We start from the raw sequence: 13045 nt of genomic DNA on the forward strand, positions 1-13045 counted from the left end.
TGATGTTTCTTGTAAGCATGAGTCAAGACCCTGCTATACATTAATGTGATAAGACAAATAATACTTAACTTCCCTTCTTGGTGATTAACCTACTTTAGGTGTTTATTGCCTGTCCTTTTCCTTTTTTTTTTTTTTTTTTTTTGTCTTTTTCCTTTTTATCAGCACCGGGGATCAAACTCACGACTGCCTACTTGCAAGGCAAGCACTTATGCTGCTAAGCTAAATCCCCAGCCCCCATTGCCTGTCCTTTTTAACTGGATTGTAAATTCCATGAGGGCAGGAAGCTTGTTGTCTTGTTTGTTGTTGTTTTCCAAACACACTGGGAAATACCTGCCCATAATTAGGTGCTTGGTAAACAGTTTTACATAGTTTTAAAAAGCAGCAATAGCCTGTGATAAGTGCTATACTAGCAGTATGCTGTGATAGCATAGCATTACCTGTTCCTGCAGACTGAGTTTAAGTATTCAGAGAAGATTGCATTTTAGCTTGAAGAATGAGTTAGAACTTCAAAAACTGGCATGGAAAGAGAGGGGGTATATCCATCAATATGGATGGATGAAGAACATAGCATGTTTGATGGATAATGAAAAGTTTAGATTTTTGGAAGTTGAGATCTTAAACAGTGGAAGTGCATTTCATTTCATATGCGTTACTTCATACAATAGCAAAGAGAACAAGGAGATATGCAAGTTAAATTACTTTTAAGACCATGGAGTGAAATTCTTTTGCCACATGGAAAAAGCTGTCTCTTATGAATCCCTTATGAAAAAGCTCTCCCACTGCTGTCAACAAAGCCTCAGACTAGTTTTTTTCCAAAGGATTTAGTTATGAAATACAAAGAAATTGCAAAGTCAAAAGGGCGTTTGCTTGTTTTTTTCTGAGACAAGACCTTGAACTCAATGTGTAGTCCAGGCAGGGCTGGAACTCAAGGTGATCCTCTTCCATCAGCCTCCCAAGTGCTGGGATTACAGGCCTGCACCACCACATCAGGTCTAGCTAATATTTTTAACAATGATAAAAGCTCAGAAACGTTATGGCTTTGAAGTTACTTAACATGAAGGGGAGACACAATAAAGGTTCGCTATTTAAAGGCTATTACTAACTCAACCTTTCATAAAATAGTGGAAGTGGAGCCCGCAGAAACTTTAATTCAATGAACACTTACTGTGTGACAGGTGTTCTCTACCAGGGCTGTGTCTTTATCACAACAGCCAAGAGGTGGGCATTTTACTGCCCTCCTTCTTACATGAGAAGGAGGTGCAGAATGGCTAAATAACCTACTTGGGAAGGAAACTGAAATTGAAATCCATCAGGTCTCCGAGTCAGTCTCTTCCAACCCTATCTCTGCCTGTCTGTCTCTATGACTCTCTCTGTCTCTGTATTTCTCTGTGTGTATACGAATGTGCATGCACATGGTGTGTGTGCAGGGGAGCTTTGGGGCCAGTCCTTCGCTAGCCTTGCAAAGGATGCCAGGAAGAGCCTCAGACCGAAGTGTCTATAATTCATCCCCTTATAATTAACCCTGAGGCTGAGGTATTGTTTCTGAAGCCCCGGTAGAAAGGCAGGTATTGACCTGAGAGGGTTGACAAGATCCCTCATTACACCTAATTAAAAAGCTGGCTCTTTGACAACTTGACCTGGCCAGTTCAGGAGCCTGGAAAGAAGGCTGCCTGGGAGGTCTCCGGGCACAGGAAAGTAGGCAAGGGCTGGGTATCTGGGCCAGAGTGAGTCACTCTTGCTCAGTGAAACGGCAAGGCTGAAACTGAACTAAAAATACAAACTCTAACTTCTGCGAAATTGTCTGGGAAGGGCTGGGGAACACGCTTTGCCTTGGACTCTAAAGGAATCCCATTGACAGGTTTTCCTTAGTTCACCATCTTGCAGCGTGGGCGCCTTCGAAGGGCTTGGGTTGGCGTCGACCTGGTGCGATTAACTGACCCACTGCAGCCAACATTCCGCCCTGGTCCGCAGCGGCCAGGTCCGCAGATTTAACCCTTTCCCGCAGTCTCCGGCGGGGCCGGGCTCACTCCTCCCCCGCACCGCGCCCGCGCCCGGGGCTCCCGGACTGGGCATGCTCAGTCGCCGCTCGCGGCGCGCTCCCGGGGAAGCTCCGCGCGCCCTCCCCGCCGGCCCGCGCCGCCTGCCGCCTCCGCGCCGCCTGCCGCCTCCGCGCCGCCTGCAGCCCAGGTTGCACCCCGGCTCCTTCGGCTCCGCGGGACGCAGGTCCCTGCCCCGCCTCCGGCCCGCCCGCGCCCGCAGCCGGTGTGGCAGCGCGGTGTCTTCGGTCCAGCCCCTCGTGGGGGACCAGCCGAGTGGATCGCCGCGGCCGAGCACGCAGCCTGAGCGTCCCGGGAAGGCGGGATGGAGCCCGCCCTGCTGAGCGCTGGGACCTGCTGAGCCGCCCCCGGGTGAGTGCGAGCGCTGAGCGGCCGGCTGCGAGAGGGGCATGCCCTTGGAAAGGAGAGGAGGGGCGGCCGGGCTCCGCGCGGGCTCCGGGGTGCAGCGGAGACGCGAAGGGTCGGGGCCGAGGCGAGACGGGAATGGAAGTGCGCCCTTCGGCGGTGCCCGAGGCCCCGAGTCGTCTTCGCCATCCTACCTGGCCCCCTCCCTCCCGCCCCAGTTAGCACCCGCGGAGCTGCAGTCGGCCTTGGAAGCTGTGTGCGTCTCCGCCTGGGGCCAGGTCGCCTAGCGACTGCGGGCTGCGGTCTGCGGGAGGGGATTCTAAGCAGAGGCCAAAAAGACCAGAGGGGACGGGGGCGGCCTGGCTGGGACGAATGGCTGGTCCTGGTCCCGAGAGACCCTCTGGTCTTTGGCCTCTGGGGTGATGCAAGGCTCCAGACTTGGGGCTTATGCGTTTCAACCCAGGAAAAGCAGTCTCAAGGGCTGGCGCGCTGCGCCACTTCCAACTGCTGGAAACTGCGGACTTAGAGCGTCCAGGTAGAATTTACCGGGAGAATGGGGAGCGACAGAGGACAGAGCTGTTGAAAGCAGAACAGTGGCGTATAGTGATGGAGTGAGTTGTTTTCCTAATAGCTTTTTTTCCCAGCTTTGGGCACTGACTTCTGTCCTACGCCCAGTGTTTCTGCTCAACCTCAAAGTGGCGAGTCCGGTAACACGCCTTATGAATATTTCAGAAACGACCTCAATGGCTCACTTGCTTCAGATCAAGTGTAATGAATGTGTTTGTCAGCCTAATCTACTCTGCGCAAGCAGGTGGAAGCCCCAGCCAATGTCTTGAGCTTTCCAAATTTCACCCTTTCCCGACCACCAGTAGGAAAAAATATTGCAAACCCCTCTAACCTTTAGCCTGGTACCATCAATTGAGTCGTCCTTTGACAGACCAATTTTTGGGCAGGCATCCAGGCATTGTGCTGCATCTCTGCAGTATATGCCTGTTGTGTTAGTCACTTGACAACCGTTTGAGTGCTGCCAATGTGATGGAAAGCAGGAAGTGTGCTTGTGTTAGGGTAAATGTCATAAAAAATTATCTTCTTAGGATAACATGTAGTTACAGCAGAGTCAGTCATTCTTTCTGTAGAAGTTTTCTCTGAGGTCAGTCTAGTTGAAATTTTTGCAAAGTATCCCTGACCAGTAGAAGATATTTCTCGCTCCTTAATGTCTTTCATTAGAATAAGGAGTGAATACCTTCTCTGCAGGCATCACTGTCAAGAACACTGAAGATCAGCCGGTTACTAAAGAAAACTTTTAGGATTGGAATAGGCTTAGGCTTCTTCCCTTCCTCTTTGGTTTATAACTTTCACTTACCCCCACTGTTAACCAGTAAATCGGTGCACACACAGTAAGAGCAGTCAGTACTCTAAAAATGGTACTTCTTTTTAGAAAAAATCTGCACCATCCACTTTTTTTTTTTTTTTTTTTGTCTTTTTCTTTTTATCAGTACCGGGGATTGAACTCACAACTGCCTGCTTTCAAGCAGGCGCTTATGCTGCTGAGCTAAACCCCCATCCCCTACCATCCACTTTTGATGAGACAGGTATGCAATCTTAGAGTTTTATGAAGAATTCATTTGTTGGCCAGATTTTAAGCCAGCATTTACAGGATGATGAAAAGGCAGCTTTTTTCTCTTGCCAGCCCATACATATTTTTCTAACTTTTTATTACTAGTTTATCTGAAATTTAGTTAAGACTGAGCAGCCTGTATTTTTTTCTTGGCAGTCCTACTTAATGGAAATGTTTCATTTCTCCTTTTTGGGTCACTTATGAGTTGAAAACATAAAGTGGAGCAGAAGCCATACGCCATTCTGTGGACAATCTGGGACAAACTAGGCTCACTTTAAGGTATTAAAAATAACTCATGCTTAAAAGTGAGAAACTTCAATTCAGTCTATATTAGCTGCATACCTTTGCTTGCAAGGCTTTGTGGGAGGTACCAGGAGTGTGAGGATAAGAAGTGTGTGTGTGGGTTACACTGTATGATTTAGATCTGCTGTGCCAGAGTGGGTAGGAGATACTATGGGAGCATGGGAGAGACTGAATTCTGCTGTACCAGTCAGGAAGGGAGATGTCCAGCAATTTGACTGGGCTGGCTTTAAATAAAAATGTGAGATTTTACCCTGCAAGAAAAGAATAAAGAAAGTCACAGGTTTCTAGATAATGGAGAGGAGCCAAAAGTGGAAGAATTTTACCCAAAGGCCTCAGAAAACAGAGTGGGCTCCTGAGAATGAGAGAAGTGAGAAAGAAAATCTAAAAGAAAAAATGGGGATCGAAGGGACTAGTACAGGGGCTGGCAAGTTAGATGATTACATCTCATTTGTTTTTCGAAAAGCAATTGATCACCTTTTAATTGATCACATATTGAGTACTCTTCACTATTCCAAATCCATCCTAGTCACCTTGGATGAAAAAATCATCATCACACAACATTGGAATAAATATTATTTTAAAGTTTTGTTACTTTTATATAAAAGTAGGTATCTAAATGTGATGTTTGAGTTACAGATCAATATTCAATTGTTTCTGCACAAATTCCTGAAATAAACAGATATTTTGGCTTTTGGAAAAATCTGTTCCTTTACGAAAAGACTTTAAGTTGCTATGATTTTCTGATTTGGCTGAGCTATTTTTAAGGAAGCAGATTCTGATGATGGAAAGAATGTACATTTTACATAAAACGAACTGTGGGAAAATGACCATATGCCTGTAGTATCAGAAAATACATAAAGTGTTCTAAATGCAATTAAATCTGAAATAGTAGTGTACAATAGACATTTGTGTATTTAAAGATCCAGCAAGTATTTTTACTGTTGATCAGCAGGGAAGTTGAAGATCAAACCAATTCAGTCAGTACAGCGAACAGTTAGTCATTTCCTTTTTTTTTTTTTTTTTTTTTATCGGTACCAGGGATCGAACTCACGACTGCCTGCTTGCAAGGCAGGCGCTTATGTTGCTGAGCTAAATCCCCAGCCCCATAAAGTTACTCATTTCTTAAATGCTCCATATGGCAAAATTCCAACAACTGATAATAGGATAGCATCCTAGATTGTAGTTTTGTCAACAAATCTAGTTGTCTTAGGGACCATCCTTTGGACGTGCTTCATATATTTGAGTAGTTAAACGAATAGTGCTTCATATATTTGTATAAATTTCCATTTCATATTTTACAATAAATTCCTAATATTATCAAAATTATCTCATGCAAAAATGCATAATGAAGTAGTTTTAGTCCTGTTTTTCAACTAATTATCCTTTAAAACAGTTCTATTTCATGCATCTGTACTATTCTTCTTTAAAGTGTCTGCCAAATATGTCCCACTTAACAATTTTGATAGCATGTGAGAAAAAAAATGATCAAGAATATATTGAAGTTGTAAAAATTTGAAGGCTATTAGACCTTACATTTTATTGTCAGCAAGGTTTCGTGTCAGCACGGCTTATTAAAGACAAGGCTTACTGCAGTGATCTTTAATGATAGCTAATATGGACGATTGTACAGTGAGAGCCTCACATGAAACTGTGTGCTTAATTCACATTGTAAGTCCTTGCTAAATACTCTAAATTTAAACACTATGAAGGCATTATGTTCTTGCATAACAGGAACTTTTAATCTTCTAGCTCACTTATACTAACAATGGACAAATCAAATCATATTTTACATTTGTCTCTGTGCTATCAAATGGAAGACTGCATGCAAAAAAAATTATGACATTGTGTCACTGTGTATATAAAATAAACCTAAGGTGTTGCTGTGGTTCTAAGTCATACAGTTAGACAATTCATATAAAAGTTGTGTTTCAGATGCCATTAAAATAATTTATGGATTAATCTATTTTGCGTTTTTGATGCAAAACATGATTATAATAAATGCCTAAGGAGAGCTCATTAAAATGCTTTTAAAAATCAGTCTTGAGCAAGATAATGACTGTGCATTCAGAGTTCTTTACATAACTTTTAAACATAGTTTCCATTTTAATTGTTGAGATTAGGAATTGATTAATTAAAATGCTTGGTATAAGAATTTATTTTAGCTACTATAACTCTCCTTTCTATTTTTCTTGTGCAAGTAGTTAGTGAAAATATGCCATATATTTTGAAGCTATCATTTATGATGAAGTAATTTACTTATCCCACAACTGTTTTGTGGGGTTGCTTTTTTAAAAAAAAATATCATCAATGTCATAAACTCTGTTCCCTAAATCTTTTTTACTTTACTGGCTGCCATTATAAATATTTAAAGTGTTAGTCAATCTCTGGAATGAATTCACTGTCCACCTATATTTCATCTTTTTTCCCTTAAAAGAGATGTAAGAATATCCTACCCTTCAGAGTTTGAAGGCCAGATTTTCAAAGTCTACATCACAGTAGAATACTTAAATTTTAATATCACACAGTCTTTGACCTGAGAATTCATTTGAACTAGCAAAAATCTAAATAATTGCTTAGTCAGACATTTGTCTTTTCTCTAAAATGTTGAATATTTATCAAAGTGTTATAATTGAAATGCATATTATGTAGATCATTAGCCATAATTTTGAAGGCCTTTCTTAAAATATCTAACATTTTACATCATATTCTGTCTCATATGTATGGTGTGTGTAGTTGCGACATGTGAAACCAGTGAACAAATATGAAGACTTATAAAATAGATGGATTGAGTTATGTAGTCTTTGCTCTAAAGAGTTCTGTGATGTACCAAACATTTCTGCCACTATTCCCTTACTTATTAAAAATAGAGCCAGATCCAGAAGGTCTGCACATCCACAGTTCCTCTGGGACAGGTTTTAACCAGGCTGTTTTGTTATTGTGGATGGAATCCAAGGACTTTGCACTGAGCCGCATTCCCAGCCCTTTTGCTTTTATTTTCTGACAGGGTGTCTCTAAGTCATGAAGTTTCCTAGGTTGAGTTTGAACTTATAGTCTTCCTGCTTCAGCCTCATCACCATGCTCAGCTTAGCAAGACTTGAATAACTTGTTGGTGAGATGCAGAAATGAGATCTGGATATATGTGGAAGCCAACACAGGATGTGATTTCTGAGTGGGAGTGGTGGCGTACACCTGTAGTTATCCAGCACTTAGGAGACTGAGGTAGTTTTGAGAGTCCAAAGCCTCTGGACCACATAGTGATAGCCTATCTTAAGACAAAGTTAAAGAAAAATTGAAGGAAGGTGATTTTGGTTGTCCTGTTTTAGATTTCCTTACTTGGACCATAACATTTCTACAATTTTATCCATGATCCAAACATACATAGATTATCATGAAAAGCTTAGGAAATAGTAAATTTGGATAACAATCAGGATTCAACTTAATATCTCTCAGCCTATAGCAAGAACTGAAACTAGGATTATGTTAGGCTGCAATGTCTGGCAAGAACAGTGTGTGGAAAGTCCTTGTTTGCCAAAAACTGGGCTGTGAAAAACAATTTTAGTTTACTTGAATGTTAGCTAAAAATAAAGTAGAAATTATTGCTATAAATTCTTGCTATTAGATTCATAGATGAATAAATGTTATATCAAAGAAGATCATAAATGAAAATTATAGCATATCGTAAATAAAGTGATGTAACTGGAGCCACTTGTAAGAGACGTAATAAGAGAACATGCCTTTACTGAAAAGGACGTTGGCTCAGATGACTGCAAAGCACCTTCTAATCTGAGCATACTGTTTTGCTGTTTACATTGAGTTCCCAGGCACTTACACATGAATCTGCCTTTGACTAATTCAGCTTAGTAACATTGTACCTCCTTTCTTAGATTCATATGACATAATTTTACACTTAATTATTCCTTAGGCAGTTAATCCATCATAATTTAAAATGGGCACTTCTACTCATGACTACCACTAAGTTAAGTTAAAGAGCTAGTTCCAGATCTTAATTATCTAAGATGACATTTGAAATTCTTAGTTCCAAATGACTGTTTTTGAGTAACTATAAAGTAAGCATGTGTCTGAGTTCTAAAATTGCACAGTATACCTAATCAGAGATGACAAGTGAGCCTGCATTCACTCTTGAGAGTGCACTCTGTGTATTCTGTCACCACTCTGCATCATGTTTTGACTTTCAAAGATGTTTGTGATGTAGAATTGACACTTGTCACCCCTTGTAAACACTGACATCTGGTACTGACTTGTTATTCCTTTTAAATTCATGACTTATATATCATACTATATGATATAAAAAGAGATTTATTTTGCAGGACCGGCTTCTTTGAGGACAGCAGATGAAAAGTTCCATGACACACTGTCTGCAGACTTAGAGACCTAGGAAAGTGGGTACTGAAAGTCCAGTTCAAGGGCAAGAAGAGACTCGTGTCCCAGCCTACTGGAAAGGGGCTAATTCCTCCTCCCTCCCCCTTTTTGTTCTATCCAGATTGAACAATATCATCCCATGGTTCCAGTCCTAAACATGAACAGAAAAACCCTAACAGACTCATCCAGAAGAAAGTCTAGTCTGGGCTGTCTGTGGCCACTCACCTTGACATGTAACATTAACCATACCAGGAGCTATCCTGCATTATGAGGTACAGTCCACTCCCCATCCTAGGATCTAAAAGTGCCGGATGCTTCCTTTTCCTGACACTTCCATACCACAAGCGTGGCTAGGCCTATGACCAAATTCTGGCAGATATGACAATCACTAATGTTCTTTGAGCAAGATTGGATGAATGGAGACAGTACTAGTTGATACCTGGTGATGGCAGTAGAGATGTCTTTGCTAGCTGGTTCTGTCATCATTTTAAGTATAGTTCCCTAGCCCATGTAGAGATTCTGACATGTTATCTTCAGAACAAATTCCTTTCCTGCATCAAGAGACAGAGCTAGTTTCTTATAAATCCTGGTTAGTACAGGATTTAAGTTCCTGTTTACAGAGGTATATGAGCCACTGATATCTAGTAAGCACATAGTACTCTAAAAGGGAGAAAAGGAAATATTTTTTATTCTGTGAGTATTTATAAAATGTGGCACTTTGCTTGGTATTGGACAGAACGAGAGAGATGTACAAAGCTGATATTTTCAAAGTAGTGACATGGGAATAAAGAGGAGGTAGAGATAAGATTAGTAAGATGAAGGATTGGGATAAGAAGGAATATTTTTCAGAAAAGTAAATATTATAGTTCTTCAATTCCAAGGGGCTGTTTTTTCCTTTCATTTTAACACGTGTAAAATTAGGAAGCATTGTTAGAGAATTTTGTTTCAATTGCCACTTTTTTCTGCCCAACTTGCCTATTATATTTCATTAAATCTTTTTTTTTTAAGACACAATTTCTTTAGAGTATATTTCATTAAATCTTGTGTGTGTGTGTGTGTGTGTGTGTGTGTGTGTGTGTGTGTGTGTCTTTTTTGAGATGGGGTCTCGGTATGCAGTTCAGGCTGGCCTTGAGCTCACTTTGTAGCCTAGGCTGGTCTTGAACTCGCAAGGATCCTCCCACCTCAGCCTCCCGAGTGCTAGGATTACAGGCATGAGCCACCACGCCCGGCTGTATATTTCATTAAATCTAAAGATGTCTTTGATATACAGGACACTTATACCACTAAGTAACAAACTCATTGTCATTTTAATAATGGCTGTGCCTCACAGCACACTGGGAGCTGTATCCTGGGGGCCTCAGAGACCCTAAGAGAACTAAGTCATCCTGAAAATGACATGAGTAGAACATCAAATTCCCTTTTATTGTTGCTTCATAGTCTCTTAAAGCCATTAAAAAGTAATGGATTTACCTCTAGCTTCTGTTACAAACAAATATAGGTGCTAACAATTGTAGCCTTGTGTGGTTATTTTAAAGAAATGCTGACATCCTTGCAATGGTTTTCAGTTTTGTGGATAATGCTTTTTTTGATTAACTTTTTACTTGGAAGCTTTTCTGTATGTATACAGAAAAACTGTCAACTAATGACAATTTGATCTTTAATCTTACCCTCTGGCCACCCATTTTATTTTGAAGCAAATTATAGGCACTGCAATATTTCATTTGTAAATATTTCTATCTGCATGTCTAAGAGTTTTTAAAAATACATGATCACAATATCATTTATTGTTAAATGCCTGGAGAAAGTACTTATAATTTGTGTGGCACTTTTTTTTAGTACACAAAATTTTTATTAATTTTAATTAGGTTTTAAGCTTCATTTGACTTTGGAGGTTCTTAAAAAGAAAATCAAATTAAGTCCACTTCAGTGTCTACTAATTTCTTTTTATAAAATTTATGTGATGCTGAAAGGCATCAAATTTCTGTACAAATGTATATCTTGACTTTTCATTTTGTGGCTTTGTTTTGAATCTGTACTCTCCTTAAGAATTTTGTTAATATTCTTGCCATTTTCAATGTATTCTCCAATGAAGCCATCCCTGTCCCTTTAATTAGTTTTGGTACCAAAAGGGAGTTTTATAATTACTGTATCAAATTACTTGAATATTCTGGTAGCTAATGAGCATATAGTACACTGAATCATGCCAACATTTGTTAACTCAAACTCTTCCTCTTCCTTACTAAGTATTTTTTATGACCTTACCTATGTGAAGCAGAGGCCTACAATATGTGGTCTGGTTAGATATAGTTCTAGAAGTGGCTTGGGCTTTTCAAATACATTTGGTTTTTTCAAAAACATTTGTTGCAGACAGTGCTCTGATACTTTCAGTTTCTTCATTTTCAATTTTAAAAGTATAGTTTAACTTTATTACATTTATTTAATTATTTACTATAAACACTAATAAACATTATTTAATGTTATAAGATATCAAGAGATGACTAGCGCCCCTAGTGGGGCTGGAAGTATACCACTGGGGGCCTTCTTTTTTAATTTAAGCTTTTGCTTGTATCAAGGTAACATTTTTACATCATTTAAAATATCGTAGTACTACAAGATTTACAACAGAAAAAAGCAGAAGCCTTCCTGCCCTACTTCAGCTGTTCTCCAGATATTTTGCTCAGAGATACCACTTTAGTTTGTATTAACTGTTTGTTCGTAGATAGTCTACCTTTCTTCTAAATAACAGTTTATTCTGAATGTTATTTCTCATTATTTACTAAGAAATATTTGTTCCTCAGATCTACTGATTTTCAATAGAACTGAATATTTGCTGTCATACTTACCCTGTCTCTCTTATATACGTCCGTTTTCCTTCTTCAACTCAATATCACTGTTTTTGATTAAATAAATTTTCAGTATTCATTTTGACACTGTAAGTATCTCAGCAAACACCTATTGAGCTGTCTTATTCTGGCTCTAAAACAGGTTGAAAATGCTTCTTGTTTGTAGTAGGTGTTGTTACAGAGCCCTGCCTAATAGTCTCCTCAGAAACAGGTGCTATTACTGCTTCTGTGTGGTCAAGGTTAACAGGTTGGTTAGAGAACCCTGCTCACTTCCCAGCTGTGAACTTCTTCATCAAACGTTTTTAAATGAATACCTTTACTGTGTTCTGATTATATGAACACAAAAATTTTGAAAAAAGTGTCAGGTTATAGTGGCACAACTGTTGTCCATTTGGATTTTATGCAAATATTAAGGCTATCATTCTTTTATTGTGACTTTTATTTTTTATTTTTGAGACAGGGTCTCACTATGCAGTTTAGGCTTGCCTTGACCCCACCATATAGCCTAGGCCAGTTTTGAACTCACAATAATCCTCTCATCTCAGCCTCCTGAGTGTTCAGATTACAAGTGTGTGTCACTATGTCCAGTTATTGTGATTTTTAAAAAAATTTTAGAAGTTTAATTTTAAAAACTAAAATAATATAATTGAGAGCATACAAAATTCTTTTTTATATCAAATGAAAGGTTTAAATTTCCCTATTCTTTTGTAGATCAGAGACAAATTTCACAACCTTGTTCCTCCCACCCTTTGCGGCCTCCATGAAAACTATGCATGCATGAATGTAGATGACCACAAAAAAAGTCAGAAAACCACTCTACTTTTGAAGCAGATGATAAATACATTTACAAACTGCCCTCATTTCTGTAGCTGACATGGGCTTCCATTACTATAAATCAAAACACTGGATGAATATTTTCTTTCCAAAGAAAGGAAAAACCTTAGTTTACATTTTGCCTGTCAGCAGACCATCTTTTTAAGATAATTACCAAAAGAGGAAGAAAGGAAAGTTCTGGAATGTGGCCTCAGGGAGATCAATATACCTCTAATATGATATACTAAGTAAAGTGTATGAACTGCAAATGAATACATTGAAAAATTTTCATTTCTGTGAGATGGTAATTGATAGAACTGTGGGAGACTGGTGACGGCTGAAAAGATAAGAAGTATGAAATATAAATGACCTTTATTTTGAGAATGCGGGAGAGACACCCCATCCCCTGGGGCACGGCATCCCCATCACCCCCCATCCCCCTCAGCGATCTCTCCATGGAACACGGGGAGTGGAAGCATATAAGTAGCCTAGGTTGGGAGTGGTGCCTGAGGGGCATTAGGAATGCACAGGTAGCCCACTGGTACTCTTTTGGCGCCACAGGTAAATTCCTAGGGGTGGGGGAGATGGAACTCCTTGGTTCTGCCTGAGGCTTCCCCAGCTACAATAACCTGTCTGGGGCCAAAACTCTTTCAGTAATGTTTCAGATTTCTTGCTTTTTTGTTCCT

At 39.9% G+C, this 13045-nt stretch overlaps 1 protein-coding gene across 2 annotated transcripts in view; it reads left to right on the forward strand.

The window, feature by feature from the left end:
* Positions 1 to 2177: 2177 nt before the first annotated feature.
* Elmod1 (ELMO domain containing 1) overlaps positions 2178 to 13045 on the forward strand; it is a 59723-nt gene continuing 48855 nt past the window's right edge. Inside the window, exon 1 of one of the 2 annotated variants that reach the window (XM_063255693.1) lies at positions 2178 to 2408. The gene's annotated coding sequence lies outside the window, so the exon portion shown is untranslated. The remainder of the gene's footprint in view (positions 2409 to 13045) is intronic. The other variant, XM_063255695.1, reaches the window with a different exon arrangement.

This window comes from Cavia porcellus, unplaced genomic scaffold (genome assembly GCF_034190915.1).
Source record: "Cavia porcellus strain 051 isolate PalLab524CR breed Dunkin Hartley unplaced genomic scaffold, mCavPor4.1 scaffold_9, whole genome shotgun sequence".
NCBI classification, from domain to species: Eukaryota; Metazoa; Chordata; class Mammalia; order Rodentia; family Caviidae; genus Cavia; species Cavia porcellus.